General features: G+C 42.1%; 1 pseudogene; it reads left to right on the top strand.

The window, feature by feature from the left end:
• Positions 1-791: 791 nt before the first annotated feature.
• LOC143104306 (catechol O-methyltransferase B-like) overlaps positions 792-19,752 on the top strand; it is a 26,129-nt pseudogene continuing 7,168 nt past the window's right edge.

Genomic DNA, 19,752 nt, shown 5'->3' with positions numbered 1-19,752 from the left:
GCAGAAGTTTATAATGTACTTGTGAATATGGGTGGTAAATAAATAGCCTAGCCTACTTTGCTGCTGAGGGTGATCTGTTAACCAATAAGCAATCGGAGCATTAATTGTTTGTGTAACGAAGATTCTAGTGCTACAGACTCGCGTAAGAGAGAGAAAACTATTCCCCCACCATGAAATGCTGGGAAATTGCACACATTTTAACGCTGAAATGTAAAAAAAAAAAAATCTCCGCCGTAACGCCCCCCTATTATTATTTTTGTCAAAAAATAGTCATCATTGAAGGCCTAACCACTGAACGCACGGTCCGCCACTGCATGGTGGTTACATAGCTTAATAAAAGTTAGACTGTTTAAAAGCTGAATGTAGATAGTTTAAAAGTTGTTGATAGACAGTAGATAGTTTAAAAGTTGTTGATAGACAGCTAGTTTAATAGATAGTTTAATGATAGTTTAAAAGTAGACCGTTTAAAAGTTGAAGGTAAATAGTTTAAAAGTTGTTGACAGACTGGAAGTTTAATGAATGTTGATATTCAAATAGTTTAATGGCTGTGTATAGGTAGATATTTGACGATAACTGAAAGTTGGAATGGCTCTAATGTTTGCTAGCAGTTATGCTAAGATTTTTAACTATGCTAACCATGCTACTTAGCTAATGTTTTATAACAGTTTAATGAATGTTGATATTCAAATAGTTTAATGGCTGTGTATAGGTAGATATTTGACGATAACTGAAAGTTGGAACGGCTCTAATGTTTGCTAGCAGTTATGCTAACATTTTTAATTCTGCTAACCATGTTACTTAGCTAATGTTTTATAGCAGTGTTAGCAATGCTAACATGCTAACCATGCTACTTAGCTAACTTAACTAACATTTTCTAGTAGTTTTGCTAAACATGTTAACTATGCTAACAATGTTAGCATGCTAACTATGTTAACTATGTTACTTAGCTAACTTAGCTAATCATTTTTAGTAGTTATGCTAACTATGTTAATTAGCATGTTAACATGCTAGCATGCTAACTATGTTAACCATGTTACTTAGCTAACCTAGCTAATCATTTTTAGCAGTTTAGCTAAAAATGTTAACTAGCATGTTAACTATGCTAACCATGTTACTTAGCTAACCTAGCTAATCATTTTTAGCAGTTTTGCTAAAAATGATAACTAGCATGCTAGCATGCTAACTATGCTAACCATGTTACTTAGTTAACTTAGCTAATCATTTTTAGCAGTTTTGTTAAAAATGCTAACTAGTATGCTAACATGCTAGCATGCTAACTATGTTAACCATGTTACTTAGCTAACTTAGCTAATCATTTTTAGCAGTTTTGCTAACTAGCATGCTAGCATGCTAACTATGCTAACCATGTTACTTAATTAACCTAGCTAATCATTTTTTAGCAGTTTTGCAAAAAAATTTAACTAGCATGCTAGCATGCTAACTATGTTAACCATGTTACTTAGCTAACCTAGCTAATCATTTTTAGCAGTTTTATTAAAAATGCTAACTAGCATGCTAAAATGCTAACTAGCATATTAACATGCTAGCATGCTAACTATGCTAACCATGTTACTTAGCTAATCATTTTTAGCAGTTTTGCTAACTAGCATGCTAACATGCTAGCATGCTAACTATGTTAACCATGTTACTTAGCTAACCTAGCTAATCATTTTTAGTAGTTATGTTAAAAATGTTAACAATGCTAACATGCTAACTTTGTTAACCATGCTAACTAGCTACAGTGGGTAGGAGTGATAGTTGATGAAAAGTGTTGACATAGTTGATGACAAGTTAAAAGTTGTTGATAGACAGCTAGTGAATGTATATAGTTTAAAAGTTGAATGTAGATAGTTTAAAAGTTGTTGATAGACAGATAGTTTAATAGATAGATAGTTTAATGATAGTTTAAAAGTAGACCGTTTAAAAGTTGAATGTAAAAAGTTCAGTAGTTTAATGGGTTACATTGTTTAACAGTGGATTATTGTAGTGAGGACTTTTATTTTGAAACAGTTTTGGGCAGAGGAAACAGTTGAATAGGATGTGTAGTCTTAATTGACCCAGATTGTATGCTTAAAGCCTGAGGCTGCAGGTGGCCTGAACACCTGCCATAGGATTCTAATTGACCGATCCCAAGCCCCTCCTCCCATTGTCAGTCCCATAGTTACTGTTGCTAAGTCGGACAAGTTTGCAGGAAAGTGTGCGAGAACGCGTGTTCAACATGGGGACGCAGCACCCCCATTTAGTCTAGTGCAACAGTGTATGCTGGATTTCTGTGCGTCAAGTAATATTGATATATTCAAAAAACAGAGGTCAGAAAGGCCTTCAGTATGCAGAAGGACACATTCACAATGTCCGCTGTCATCAACGAGGTGGAACACCACAAATTGAGGACAAAAAAATCCGGTGTCGTGGATCTTAATGGGATGCATGTTAACTGGATAAACAATTAGCACGTTATCCCGAGCAGGTAGTTTACCTTATTTGCTGCAGATGTGACTCTGATTCAATAAACAGGTCTGTGCGAACATATGGTGTTGACGTGTCCATAACAAAATCTAACCATATTTCGAGGATTAGTAAGACGGGACCAAGTGCTGCAGATCCAAGTTCACGCAACTTGGGAGAGTGACTAGCCTGTTAAGCAGCTCATGTTGGGGAGGTGGAGATAAGCTTCTCTTCGGTAGGCCGAGAGTCTACTTATTATTTTGAATGGCTGCTTTAGAAGGAAGAGTTCAAATAAACATGATACAAGTGTATTGAAAAGAACCCACTCCGAGTTCAAACCCATACCACGCATGACATAGGCTATCTGCAGTTTGCAGACGTGGTTTGTCTTGCACTAGACTTCATCATTATGCTATAATTAATTTAAACGTGGGCAATGTAGTAGGCTAGGTCTAATATTGGCGATTTCGAGACTGCATAGCCTATAGCAAGGCATAGTTTTGAATCAGCACATGATTCGATTTTTAGAAGACATTGTCTATCTCTCGTTCAGCCATCAATAATGCATCGCAGTAGGCTAGTATTGCGTTTGTTGAAAAAATGATCATTAGCCTATTTCTGTCAACAGTCTTCTATCCCAAGTTAAACATGGCAATGTAGCAAAGCTGAAAGTATGTTCTTGATGTGTGTAAGGCGATACGTGATTGAAGGTGTAGCCTTTTGCGCGTCTTCCAATCGTATGAATGTGCGAGTTCAGTTCCTGCAAGGTAGGTATATTTTTTTGCGTAGGCTTATGTTGTCGTTTCATCAGTAGAAACCAGATTTAGTTATGTTTTTGTGTGTAGTTATGAACACAAATAAAGGGAACATTTTCGTACACACTCAGATTTCTTTACTGAAAAGTAGCAGCCTATCCAAAGTTATGCAAAGTTAGGCCTATGTGTGTTAACGTTTCACACGGTCAGGATATCGGATGTCACTTCTACAAGTATCTCAGGCTTATCTTTGAACCTTTTTGAGCTCTTTAGTTATTTAGTTTCTTAGGCTACTCTCAAAAGAAGCATTATAGCCTTCGCATAACTGGCGTATTGTCATACAGAACGGACACTAGAAAATTCAAAATTGACCGAGGTTGACCGAGGTCCTCCGAAGTCCTCATTGTGACATAGTAAAAGGGGGCGGGGCTTGGGATCGGTCAATTGCTTAATGGCCGTATTATGATGTCATAATCGGCAATGTTAAGTCTATGGGGATTTTTAAAAAGTTTTTCTTTAATAGTTTAAAAAGTATAAAAGTTTCAAAGTTGAAAAGTCATACCAACCCGATCTGTTTGAAGACCTACGTTACAAAGTTTGAATGAAGTTTCTAAGTTAAACTGTTCAAGAGAAATTGCGTACGGAAAAAGTGGTAAGCGGAATAATAATAAGAAGGAGTAGAAGAAGTTGCCTAGGAAGAACAGTACAGTGCATTTTCATGCACTGTAATAATAATACATTTCTTTTTATAGCGCTTTTCTAGACACTCAAAGACGCTTTACAGTAGTATACATATATACAAACAGTGTGTATGTATATGTGTGTGTGTGTGTGTGTGTGTATGTGTGTGTGTGTATGTGTGGAGGTGTGCAATGCTACAGAGGTGAAAGAAGGCAGTTTTGGTGATATGGTTGACATGCGCTGGGATGGAGGATGGTTTTGGTGATGTGGTTGACGTGCGGTGGGATCGAGGATGGTTCCAAGGTTGCGGATGTAGGGTGACGTCGGAGCCATCAATGTTGAGGGAGAAGGTCTGGGCACGGCGGGTGGAGAAAGTTTTCTTGCATCCATTATTTTATGTCAGAGAGGCAGGTTGTAAGGGTGGAGTGGGTGGAGGCTGTGAAGGTCTTTCAGGAGAGGTAGAGTTGGGTGCCATCCGCATAGCAGTGCAGAGGTAGAGTTGGGTGCCAATAGCAGTGCAGAGGTAGAGTTGGGTGCCAATAGCAGTGCAGAGGTAGAGTTGGGTGCCAATAGCAGTGGAAGTGGAGGCCGTGTTGGTGGAGGATCTGTCCAAGGGGGAGGAGTTACAGGATAAAGAGGAGGGGGCCAAGAACTGAACCCTGGGGGACACCATGAGTGCCTGTGGTGGTGGAGGACTTGCAGTTGTTTAGAGATGTAATGGTGTCTGTCACAAAGACAGGAGGTGAAACAGGTGAGGGTGGAGCCAGGTGTTCCAATTAGGTGCTGAAGGAGTGAGAGATAGATGGTGTGTTTGATGGAGTGAGAGATAGATGGTGTGTTTGATGGAGTAAGAGATAGATGGTGTGTTTGATGGAGTGAGAGATAGATGGTGTGTTTGATGGAGTGAGAGATAGATGGTGTGTTTGAAGGAGTAAGAGATAGATGGTGTGTTTGATGGTGTCGAGGGCAGTGCTGAGGTGTAGGAGGATGAGGATGGTTAGGTGGGCGGAGTCAGCAGCTAGAAGACGCCGTTGGTGCTTTTGAGGAGGGCAGTTTAGGTGCTGTGTTTGGCGTTGGTGATTTTGAGGAGGGCAGTTTAGGTGCTGTGTTTGGCGTTGGTGATTTGGAGGAGGGCAGTTTAGGTGCTGTGTTTGGCGTTGGTGATTTGGAGGAGGGCAGTTTAGGTGCTGTGTTTGGAGCGGGAGCCAGATTGAAATGGTTCATAGAGGAGTTGAGGTTTGAAGTTGAGTAGCGACTGCTCGTTTCAGGGTTTTGGACAGAAATGGGAGGTTTGAGGTGGTAACTGTTGACGATGTCTGGGTCCAGACCAGGTTTTTCAGTATGGGGGTGATGGCAGCAAGTTTGGGGGGGGGGTGCCAGAAATAGAAATTGATTACTGTATGTTGGTGATGGGGGGGTGGTTACTGTATATTGGTGATGGGGGGCTCTTGGCAAGAAATGTGGGGATTGTGTCTGTATGAAGATGTATGAGGCTTTGCATGTGAATAGCTTCTGTTACAGATAAACTATACATACACCACACGCACACACACACACTAGCTGCTAACGCTAGCACACTGTTGTTCCCAGGTGCTGAGGATGTGGCAGTGTGTGTGTGTGTGGAGTGTGTGTGTGGCGGCGCTGCTCTATGCGCTGAGCCGCTGGCTCATCCCCACTGCTGTGTGTCGCCATGGACGCCTGGCTCTGCTGTGGCACGATGTGTGTGTGGAGAGGACACTGGACTGGGTCACACGCTCCTCTCGGCCTGAGGTACACACACTCTACACACACACACTACACACACTCTACACACACACACTACACACACACACACTACACACACACACTCTACACACACACACTCTACACACACACACTATACACACACACACACTCTACACACACACACTATACACACTCTACACACACACACTACACACACACACACTACACACACACACTCTACACACACACACTCTACACACACACACTATACACACACACACTCTACACACACACACTACACACACTCTACACACACACACTACACACACACACTACACACACACACACACACACACACACACTCTACACACACACACACTATATACACACACACACTCTACACACACACACTACACACACTCTACACACACTCTACACACACACACTATACCCACACACTCTACACACACACACACTACACACACACACTCTACACACACACACTACACACACACACACACTACACACACTCACGCCCTGAGGTACACACACTCTACACACACACACTCTACACACACACTCTACACACACACTCTACACACACACACTCTACACACACACTCTACACACACATACTCTACACACACACTCTACACACACACACTCTACACACACACTCTACACACACACACTATACACACACTCTAGACACACTCTATACACACACACACTCTACACACACACACTACACACACACTCTACACACACACTCTACACACACACACTATACACACACACACTATACACACACTCTACACATACACACTACACACACACACTATACACACACTCTACACATACACACTACACACACACACACTACACACACTCTACACACACACACTACACACACACACTCTACAAACACACAATATACACACACACACTCTACACACACACACTCTACACACACTCACTACACACACACACTACACACACACACTATACACACATTCTACACACACACACACACACTCTACACACACACTCTACACACACGCTCTACACACACACTCTACACACACACACTCTACACACACATACTCTACACACACACTCTACACACACACTCTACACACACACACTATACACACACTCTACACACACACACTCTACACACACTCTACACACACACTCTACACACACACACTATACACACACTCTACACACACACTCTACACACACACACTACACACACACACTCTACACACACACACTATACACACACACTCTACACACACACACTCTACACACACTCACTACACACACACACACTATACACACACACTAAACACACTCTGGCTCACACGCTCCTCTCGGCCTGAGGTACACACACTCTAGACACACTCTATACACACACACACTCTATACACACACACTACACACACACACTCTACACACACACACTATACACACACACACACACACACTACACACACACTCTACACACACACTCTACACACACACACTATACACACACACACTATACACACACTCTACACATACACACTACACACACACACTCTACACACACACACACTACACACACTCTACACACACACACTACACACACACACTCTACAAACACACAATATACACACACACACTACACACACACACTACACACACACTCTACACACACTCACCACACACACACACTACACACACACACTATACACACATTCTACACACACACACACACACTCTACACACACACACACACACTACACACACACTCTATACACACACACTATACACACACACACACACTATACACACACACACTCTACACACACACACACTACACACACTCTACACACACTCTACACACACACACTCTACACACACACACTATACACACACACTATACACACACACACTACACACACTCTACACACACACACTACACACACACACTCTACACACACACACTACACACACTCTACACACACACACTCTACACACACTCTACAAACACAAACTCTACACACACACACTCTACACACACTCTACACACACTCCAAACACACTCTGGCTCACACGCTCCTCTCGGCCTGAGGTACACACACTCTAGACACACACACTCTACACACACACTCTACACACACACACTACACACACACACTCTACACACACACACTCTACACACACACACTACACACACACACTCTACGCACACACACTCTACACACACACACTATACACACACACTATACACACACACTACACACACACACTATACACACACACACACACACTACACACACACTCTACACACACACTATACACACACACACTATACACACACTCTACACACACACACTACAGACACACACTCTACGCACACACACTCTACACACACACTCTACACACACACACTCTACACACACACTCTACACACACACTATACACACACACACTATACACACACTCTACACACACACACTACAGACACACACTACACACACACACTACACACACACTCTACACACACACTCTACACACACACACTATACACACACACACTATACACACACTCTACACATACACACTACACACACACACTATACACACACTCTACACATACACACTACACACACACTACACACACTCTACACACACACACTACACACACACACTCTACAAACACACAATATACACACACACACTCACTACACACACACTACACACACACACTATACACACATTCTACACACACACACACACACTCTACACACACACACTATACACACACACACTCTACACACACACTCTACACACACACTCTACACACACACACTCTACACACACACACTCTACACACACACTCTACACACACACTCTACACACACACACTATACACACACTCTACACACACATACTCTACACACACACTCTACACACACACTCTACACACACTCACTACACACACACACTACACACACACACTATACACACATTCTACACACACACACACACACTCTACACACACACACTATACACACACACACTCTACACACACACTCTACACACACGCTCTACACACACACTCTACACACACACACTCTACACACACACTCTACACACACATACTCTACACACACACTCTACACACACACTCTACACACACACACTATACACACACTCTACACACACATACTCTACACACACACTCTACACACACACACTATACACACACTCTAAACACACTCTGGCTCACACGCTCCTCTCGGCCTGAGGTACACACACTCTAGACACACTCTATACACACACACACTCTACACACACACACTACACACACACACACACTCTAGACACACTCTACACACACACACTACACACACACACTATACACACACACTCTACACACACACACTATACACACACACACTCTACACACACACACACACACACTACACACACACTCTACACACACACTACACACACACACTATACACACACACTACACACACACTCTACACACACACTACACACACACACTATACACACACACACTCTACACATACACACTACACACACACACTCTACACACACACACTCTACACACACACACTACACACACACACTCTACAAACACACAATATACACACACACACTCTACACACACACACTACACACACACTCTACACACACTCACCACACACACACACTACACACACACACTATACACACATTCTACACACACACACACACACTCTACACACACACACACTACACACACACTCTATACACACACACTATACACACACACACACACTATACACACACACACTCTACACACACACACTCTACACACACACACACTACACACACTCTACACACACTCTACACACACACACTCTACACACACACACTATACACACACACTATACACACACACACTACACACACTCTACACACACACACTCTACACACACACACTACACACACTCTACACACACTCTACACACACACACTCTACAAACACAAACTCTACACACACACACTCTACACACACACACACTACACACACTCCAAACACACTCTGGCTCACACGCTCCTCTCGGCCTGAGGTACACACACTCTACACACACACACTCTACACACACACACTACACACACACACTCTACACACACACACTACACACACACACTCTACGCACACACACTCTACACACACACACTATACACACACACTACACACACACACTATACACACACACACACACACTACACACACACTCTACACACACACTATACACACACACACTATACACACACTCTACACACACACACACTATACACACACTCCAAACACACTCTGGCTCACACGCTCCTCTCGGCCTGAGGTACACACACTCTAGACACACACACTATACACACACACTCTACACACACACACTACACACACACACACTACACACACACACTCTACACACACACACTATACACACACACTATACACACACACTACACACACACACTCTACACACACACACTACACACACACACTCTACACACACACACACTACACACACACACTCTACACACACACACTATACACACACACTATACACACACACTACACACACACACTCTACACACACACACTACACACACACTCTACACACACACACTCTACACACACACACTCTACACACACACTACACACACACACTCTACGCACACACACTCTACACACACACACTATACACACACACTATACACACACACACACTACACACACTCACACCCTGAGGTACACACACTCTACACACACACACTCTACACACACACACTACACACACACACTATACACACACACACTCTACACACACACACACTCCAAACACACACACACTCTACACACACACACACTCACGCCCCGAGGTACACACACTCCAAACACACTCTGGCTCACACGCTGCTCCCAGCCTGAGGTACACACACACTACACACACACACTCTACACACACACACTATACACACACACACTCTACACACACACACACTCTACACACACACACTCTACACACACACACACACTCTACACACACACACTATACACACACACACTCTACACACACACACTCCAAACACAAACTCTAAAGCAGGGGTGGGCAAACGTTTTGACTCAAGGGCCACATTGGGTTTTGAATATTGTATATATAAATTGTAACGTTAAATATATGTAAATGATGTTATATATTATGTTTTGTATCATTTAAATGATAATAATGAATATTAAGGTTAAGATTTAGAATATTAATTTCTTAAGAAATACTGCTATTTGCTATCTTTATATTGATGCTGTTTAACTCATTTATAAATGGTGCACTGTCACTTTAAGAGCATTGTGTCTACACGTTTAGTTCTCAGGCCCTGTTTACACGACAGCAATCATGGGTGAAAACAACAAAATATTTTATCAGATGTGCCTTTCGTTTAGACGGCGACAGCATTTTTTTTGGGCAAAAAAGTGAAACCACCTCCAAAGTGAAACCACCATCCAAAGTGAAACCACCTCCAAAGTGAAACCACCTCCAAAGTGGAAATCTTATAAACGCTACACCGTCGTGTTCCCAACGGTCCACCGGCACGTCGCCGTATAAAGCGCTCCACCGTACTCGTCTAAATCGATCCACCGTACTGTTCCCGTCTGAAGCGCTCCACCATACTGTTCCCGTCTGAAGCGCTCCACCGTACTGTTCCCGTCTGAAGGGTGAAAAAGCTCCACTGCCGTGTTCCTGTCTAACGTCGCTGCTCCTTGACATCTTATTATCATGTATAATCGCTAAATCACAAGATTTGATTCTTTTTGATGTCACAATTGGTTAACTCTTCAACTGCGCTTGTGGTTCAGCTGTGGGCAATTAGCATTGTAGAGGGGGCGGGGCCGGACGGTGATGAGCGCTGTTTACGTAATGAAGTGACGCTTAGTGAAGCTTAGTAAATTCCCCGCAATATGGCAAAGCACAGCGTTCGCTTCCTGCGCGTAGAAAAACTCGGTATTAGCGCTTTCTCTGTAGATCCGTGTGTGTCTGCAGTGTAGGAAAGTAACTGAATACATGTTTTCCAGATTACATATTTAAAATACAAAATATGAGAAGCTAAATTTACAGATTTTCCTGATTGTTTGAAGAAACTGAGGTCCACTTGGTCTTCATTAACACCTTCTTTACACAGAAGAGGTCATCTCTTGCAAATGTGCTTCATTGGGTTCACACATGTTGTGTATGAAAGATGCTATACAAATAAAGCTTATTATTATTATAATCAACAATCGTTCATTATCCATAAGAGATACCATGTCTGTTCGATGTTGCTATTTGCAAGTATGGATCCGAGGGCATGTAGAGAAAGTACTGTATTGCCTCTTTGGTGAAGATAACAGTACAAAAGCTGACATTTCCAGGTTTATTTTAATGACAAATGACAAGTTGTAGTTCAGTGTATGAAATGTGTCTTGTCTATGTGCTTACTGTAGGTCTTACATATCAATGACATCCTGGAGGGAATGAATACAATTAATTTTTATTCAATAAATTTAGTCTTTTCACAGTTTTTCTGATACCAGAAAAATATGAAAGAAACGGCACAGGCATAGCAAAAGATGAAGGCTGAAACTGCTCGTTTTGAGAACTATGTTTTGCATTTTATTGTCCAATGATTGGTTAAAATCACTCAGTGATTTGACTACAAGATGTGTTGTTTGAAGGCAAAATTAGTTTTTGCTGCATGTTTTAAATATTTTGAGCGAGTAAGAGAAGGCTTTTATGATGATCTCCTCCTCCTGCTCAAGCGAGTAGGACGCATTTCACACTGCTCCTGCTTCAACTATCCTTTTAGCAATTTCCATTCTTTTTCATTCTTTTATTTCATTTACAAGCTAGTTTAGCAAAGACAGTGAAACCAGTACATTTAGATCTGAAACTTTAGTGCAGGGGTATTCAATTAATCTTCAGCGAGGTCCAGTTACGGAAAATGTCCTCAAGCAAAGGTCCGGAGCATCATAATGTTTAACGTGCGTGTTTAGGCTATGTATATGTATGTATGTATAATATTAGGATGGATGGATGGAGCCTAGTTGTAGATAGATAGATAGATAGATAGATACTTTATTGATCCCCAAGGGGGAATTCAAGAAATAGAAGATTGTAGGCCTAGGCCTAATGTTTAATGTGAAATAAAATAAGTAGGCCTAGCCTAAAAGGCAACATTCGAAATGAGGAGAAATAAGGCAAGATAAGAGTAGCCTAATTGGGGAGAAAAACTAAGTAGACCTAGCCTTGGCTATTTTTAAGATCTTAACGTTAACTTAAAATAAAATTTGAGTTGAGACAAGGATGGATATTCCACAGCTGGTTCCTTGAACCCATTAATTAGCAAGTTTAATTTATTTATTTTTTTAGTTTTTTTTTATGTTGACCCGAAATCCTGAAAACCCAGGAATATCACGTTGTTGGGCAGTGAATGCATGTAGGCTTAACTAGATTGTGGTGGATCAATCATATTGCCTTCTTAAATCGTAAAATATTCTGTGGTCTCAGTTCACTGTTGAATGGGCCTAGCCTACCCTATGCTTGCTCAAAATATATGCTTTGTCTAGTAGAGGTGCTTCAAATTGGCGCTTAAAATCGCCTGTCTCAGAATATATAGAAGAGGTCCAGGGCAATTCCGCGCAAAACTGTCACATCCATATTTAGTTGGCGTCACGGACGTGACAGTTTTGCGTGGTATTGCCCCCGTATCGTTATATAAAGCTCTGTTCTCGCTGTCTAGCTTTCTCCTCTTTGAGCAATCGATGATTTGAAAATAACTTACTTATCGTTAAAGCGATGGTTCGGAGTAATTTTTACCCTAGGGTTCTTTGCACCATGACCCCGAGCCAAACACCCTCCCAGAACCTTTTTTCCCTTGGTCGAGCCCTGGTCGAGTAGCGCCGTCAGAAACGAATGACGTTCTGCAGTCATGATGGAACCAACTTTTATCTCGTAAATTACCCCACTAATAATGCCCTGAATGGTACGAAACTTCTGCAGTAGTACAACTACGACCTTTAGTCCAATAACGAGGCATTAGAAAGTTTGTAAGTGCACCAGGAGTTTATTTAAATAAGACTTGCCTGATTATCTGCTACTATACCGCTGCGTCAACGTTTCTTCCGTGATTTGGGAAAAGCCTGTAAAAGTCCTTGCAGGAAACGATTACATCAAAGTTTTTTGGTATATCCAGTTTTAAATATTTTTTTTCCGAAGTGTTTACAACTTAGTAATAACTAATAATTGTTGCAAACTGGACTACGAACAAAATATTAGTGCATTCCTGGATCTACATCCTTATGCATGCTTCCTGCCAGGACTTTTACAGGCTTTTCCCAAATCACGGAAGAAACGTCGATGCAGCGGTATAGTGGCAGATAATCAGGCAAGTCTTATTTAAATAAACTCCTGGTGCACTTACAAACTTTCTAATGCCTCGTTATTGGACTAAAGGTCGTAGTTGTACTACTGCAGAAGTTTCGTACCATTCAGGGCATTATTAGTGGGGTAATTTACGAGATAAAAGTTGGTTCCATCACGACTGCAGAACGTCATTAGTTTTTGATAGCGCTACTCGACCAGGGTTCGACCAAGGGAAAAAAGGTTCTGGGAGGGTGTTTGGCTCGGGGTCATGGTGCAAAGGACCCTAGGGTGAAATTACTCCGAACCATCGCTTTAACTTAGATATCCATCTGATTGTTTCTTGTCCCGTCTCCTCTCCTCGCTCGTTTGAGGCTATCAGTCTCTTCTCCATAGTAGGCTACTTTACTCACTGACTCGACTTTATCAGAATTCACAGATTTCACTGGCTGAGTAGCAGCAAGCGAAATGATGGTTCCTGAAGCTCCTGAAGTAAATGCTGTTATCCTAACCAACGAAACATTTAGCGCAGCTTTGAAATCTTGCGTGAAAATCTAAATTAGGCTATTATGGTCTGGGTCCGGATAGGATCACTTCACGGTCCAGACTCGGACCGCGGTCCGCCATTTGGTGATGGCTGCTTTAGTGGTTAGTTTTTTACTTTAAATGAGCCAGCCAAGTCAACGAGCAAAAACTGAACGGCAATTCACCTTGAAGTTGGATTAAAACAAAATGCGCTCCTCCGGCCAGAGACCCAGGAGATCATGCCGAAAATGTACTGAGCTAGAACAGAGGATTTCTACTTTGGAATCAAAGATTGATGCCCTTCCATCAAAGACAGATGAACTACGAGAGGCATCTCATGAAGTGAGTACAGCAACTACTGGAAATGCAGAGAATGTAACCCAGCAGTCTAATGTCACTGCTAATAGAGCAGATGAATGCATCCACCTCACAAAGGGAAATGTAACCCAGCAGTCTAATATCACTGCTAATAGAGCAGATGAATGCATCAACCTCACAAAGGGAAATGTAACCCAGCAGTCTAATATCACTGCTAATAGAGCAGATGAATGCATTGACCTCACAAAGGGAAATGTGAGTACAGAGCCTTGGCACAGGCAAGGTGCCAGACCAAAAAACGTAAAACAAGAACTGTAATTACCTCAACACCAGTAAATTCAGATGTTAACTTCAGGCCTCGTATCAGAAATACAGACAGATCAGCAAACTACTACAGGGCTTGTGGTCCTAAGGGAAGCCCACAGCCCCTAACACTAGGGAACAGATTTGAATGCATCCGGGACGTGAGAGAGGAATTTCCCAGGGAACAGACCCAAAGCAGGCAGCGATCAAACCACAACAATAGAAAGATGGGAACAGACAAGAAGCAGCACTCGACACCTGTTCATCCCACAACCCTCGTTCTAGGCCACTCTGCTGTGAGACATATAAATGGGGAAAGGATGATTGTATGTTGTTTTCCAAATGCTTCCGTGTCTGACACAAAAAACAAGCTTGCAGAACTGGTGTCGAAATATGCAACTATCAAGCGCATCATTGTGCATGTTGGAGCAAATGACATCTACAGAGAACAGCTGTATGTCAAAGAAGATTTCAAGGAACTTTTCTCAGCCCTATATGAGCTTGGAATACAAATTTTCATCAGTGGCCCACTCCCAGCAGAGGGAAGCTTTGTATTTTCCAGACAATTCAGTTTAAACACCTGGCTCGCAAAAACATGCTTTTCAGTTGGAATGAATTTTATTGACAATTTTAACCTTTTTTGGAATCGCAGGGAATACTTCAGACCAAATAGCACAGAGCTGAGTTGGACTGGGGCCAAGATCTTAACCGAATACTATCACCTCTCTCTCCTGCACCCAACATTTTTTCTGCCAACCTTGAGCCGAGCCTCTGATAAGCGCTCAGTGGCCATACAGACGGAACAAGCGGATGACATCAACATCTCAGCTAAACCAAAACACTCTGCACAGGCTGAAACAGAGATATGCCCACCCCCCCCTGCTGTGGGGCCCTCTGGTAATCACCCGCTAGCCTCCACCGAAATGCAGACCTCGGAGAAACACAAACAACCAGCTCAACAATGCCCAGCCATGTCCACTGGACAAGATAAGATGGGTGCTGCTAAAATGACTCAAAGTCAATCACTGGCGTCAAACTCCCTGGAATCTCAGCAAACAAATGGATGCGAGGAGCATGAGGAGATAGCACCTATCAAAGCTGCTGAGGGGCTATCAGAAAGGAAGGGTCATGTTGTAACACCAGTACCCATCTCCGTCGACTCCTCGTCACCACAAAGACACAACAACATGGAATACACTACTGGAATACATGCTGAAAGCGGAGCGTCTGCAACAAACTCCCCAGGGCCTCAGCAGGCAGGTGGAGACTCTGAACCAATATTCAACCCCATCTTCCTTGATTTCCCATCACCACCTACACCCAATCACGTCCCCACCCAATCAAACTCCCCAGGCCACCCAAACCCCCCTGTATATCCATCCTCATCCCAACACTCCCCCACCCGCTCAAACTCCCCAGGATCCCCTGTATACCCATCACCATCCCCACCCCAGCACATGATTTTCCCTGCAAGAATGGAAGGACTGCTGCCAGTAGCCCTGCAACTTGTTAGTAGCCCAAGACCTTCAACTGTATACCCATCAACATCCCACCTTGTTGGTACACCAAGACCTTCAACTGTATACCCATCAACATCCCACCTTGTTGGTAAACCAAGACCTTCAACTGTATACCCATCAACATCCCACCTTGTTGGTCAGCTGGCATATAGCAGCTGCAGTGGACAATTATTTGATGATGATGATGATGATGATGACTGTATTGTATGATATTCTCAGGGTCCCTGCAATATAAATGGTACTGACAGTAGTTTTGAGAACATGCCGGGACCCAGTAAGCCCATGACATTCTCTATTCCTGTATTGACAAGAAATAGAACACAAATGCATCAAGCTTATAGGGTAAACCAGTCCAATCTCCTACCCGTACCAATTCAACCTCAGATTTCCCCCATGGACCATTTTCCCCCAACACTTACAGCAAAACTAGCACTCCTAAATATCAGATCTCTTTCAAACAAATCATTCTTAATTAATGATCTAATTTGCACACACAACCTTGATTTTTTACTTTTAACTGAGACATGGTTAGATCAAGCAAACAGTGCTGCTACTCTCATTGAATCAGCTCCCCCAAATTTCAGTTTTTTGTGTGCTACCAGAGCAAATAAAAAAGGTGGGGGGATAGCCACAATTTTTAAGACGTCTTTTCAGTGCAATCAGTCGTCATTCGGTGACTTTACTTCATTTGAATATCTGTGTGCACGCATTAAGTCTTCTCCTCAGATTTTATTACTGACAATTTACAGGCCTCCAAAACATTCAGCAAAAGTTTTTCTTGAAGAGCTAGATGAACTGCTATCAGTCGTTTGCATAGAGTTTGACTGTCTTATTATATCAGGGGATCTAAACTTGCATGTGGATAACCCTGAAAACAATTACGCCAAGGAATTCATTGCACTAATCGATACTTTCTCCCTAACACAGCATGTGCAGGGGCCAACACACTCTCTCGGCCATACCCTCGACCTTGTTATCACAAAGGGTCTCGATGTCTCTACAGCTGTTAAAGACCTGGCCTTATCTGATTATTTCTAAGTGTTCTTTGATGTGTCTATGTCCCCACACACTCAAAACACAGCTATGATTGTAAAAAGGAGAATCATAAATGATCAGACAAGTGCTCTCTTTGAGCAAGCACTTTCACTAAAGTCAAGTCAACTGTCAGACTCTGTAGAAGACTTATTTGATCACTTTAATGCAAAAATGGCAAACATTATGGATGACATTGCTCCATTACAATTCAAGAAAGTTAAGGACAAACAGAAAGCACCATGGAGGCAAAATCCAGCAGTTAAACTTCTAAAAAGAGAGTGTAGGAAGACTGAAAGAAAATGGCGTAAATACAAACTTCAGATCCACTATGAAATCCATAAAGAGATGCTCCGCACATATAACTCTGAAATATGCAAAGCAAGACAGTCCTTTTTTTCTAACATTATCAATAGAAGTTCAAATAACACTCGTATTCTATTTTCAACTGTTGATAAATTAACAAATCCCCCCTCACAATTAGCACCTGAACTTCTCTCAACTAATAAATGCAATGAGTTTTCATCTTTTTTTAAAGGTAAAATTGACAAAATCAGACTCAACATATCTGCTCAATTACAAATTCAACAACCTGAACTTCCAGCAACAAACAGAGGGAAACTAAACTTAATGTCAGAGTTCAGCTTGATAGACTACGAAACACTTAAAAAAACGGTACAGAATCTCAGCTCTTCCACATGTGTCTTAGACACTCTGCCTACCAATTTCTTCAAAACTGTTTTTCATCTCATAGCGGCGGATGTCCTTCAAATTGTAAATGTATCACTGCTGTCTGGCACTTTTCCTAAGTCACTGAAAACAGCTGTTGTAAAGCCACTTCTCAAGAAGAATAACCTGGATGCCTCCATGCTAAACAATTACAGGCCCATATCCAATCTACCTTTTATTGGCAAAATTATTGAAAAAGTAGTCTTTAATCAATTAACCACCTTCCTAACATCAAATGGGTATTTTGATTACTTTCAGTCTGGTTTTCGGGCAAATCACAGCACTGAAACAGCTCTCATTAAAGTTTCCAATGACATACGCCTCGACACAGATTCAGGTAAAACATCAGTCCTAGTGCTACTGGACCTTAGTGCAGCATTTGACACTGTTGATCACAATATTTTACTACACAGACTAGAACACTGGGTTGGATTTACAGGCATAGTTATCAGCTGGCTAAAATCATATCTACAAGAAAGGAGCTTCTTTGTTGCCATTGGAAACTGTACCTCAACACCAACGTCCTTGACCTGTGGTGTTCCCCAGGGGTCGATCTTAGGGCCACTATTATTCAACCTCTATATGCTCCCACTTGGACAAATCATCCAAAATAACTTGATTTCATATCATAGCTATGCAGATGACACACAAATTTACTTAGTTCTGTCACCAAACGACTATGGTCCTCTTGAATCTATGTGTCAGTGTAAGTAATTATATTTGGTAAAAAGGAGGAAAAACTTTGGGCCCTATCATGACATTCTAAAGTGCATCGTCACTCGTCAAAAGTCTATTCAAATTTAGTAGGATGTCCAGTTCACATTGGGAGGGGTTTCGTTCTCAAAAGTGGAGCGCATGGCGTAACAAGGTGTTCCTAGGTCTTTTAATCAGTCATATGGGTGTGTTTGGGGCGTAACATCATTTTAAACCAATGAGAATGACATCTGTCATTCCCTTTAACGGCGCAACGCGCGATATGTCAAATAAATGCATCGGTATTTTGGCATTCAACAGCGCATTTGAAGGAGGCTGCTTGCGAGACCGTATGGAATAGTCATTCTTAAACCACGCTTTACTAAAACCTAGCATAGCCTTCACGCATTTGCACTCGTCTATTATTTGAACTCATTGGCAAAGTGAAACTAACTTCACCAAGGAGTCAGTCAACGACAAGACAGTTATATGCAGTTACTTTCACTATTGACTGACAATGGGTTACCATCGAAAACATAGGCTGGAAAAAGCAACACTTACCCT

Source organism: Alosa pseudoharengus, unplaced genomic scaffold (assembly GCF_046254945.1).
Source record: "Alosa pseudoharengus isolate Yale_2024_CS ecotype anadromous, Long Island Sound unplaced genomic scaffold, YU_APseudo_1.1 YU_APseudo_1.1_scf_5, whole genome shotgun sequence".
NCBI lineage: Eukaryota > Metazoa > Chordata > Actinopteri > Clupeiformes > Clupeidae > Alosa > Alosa pseudoharengus.
Note: the sequence above shows the minus strand (reverse complement) of the source record. Positions and strands in the feature narration are given on the sequence as shown.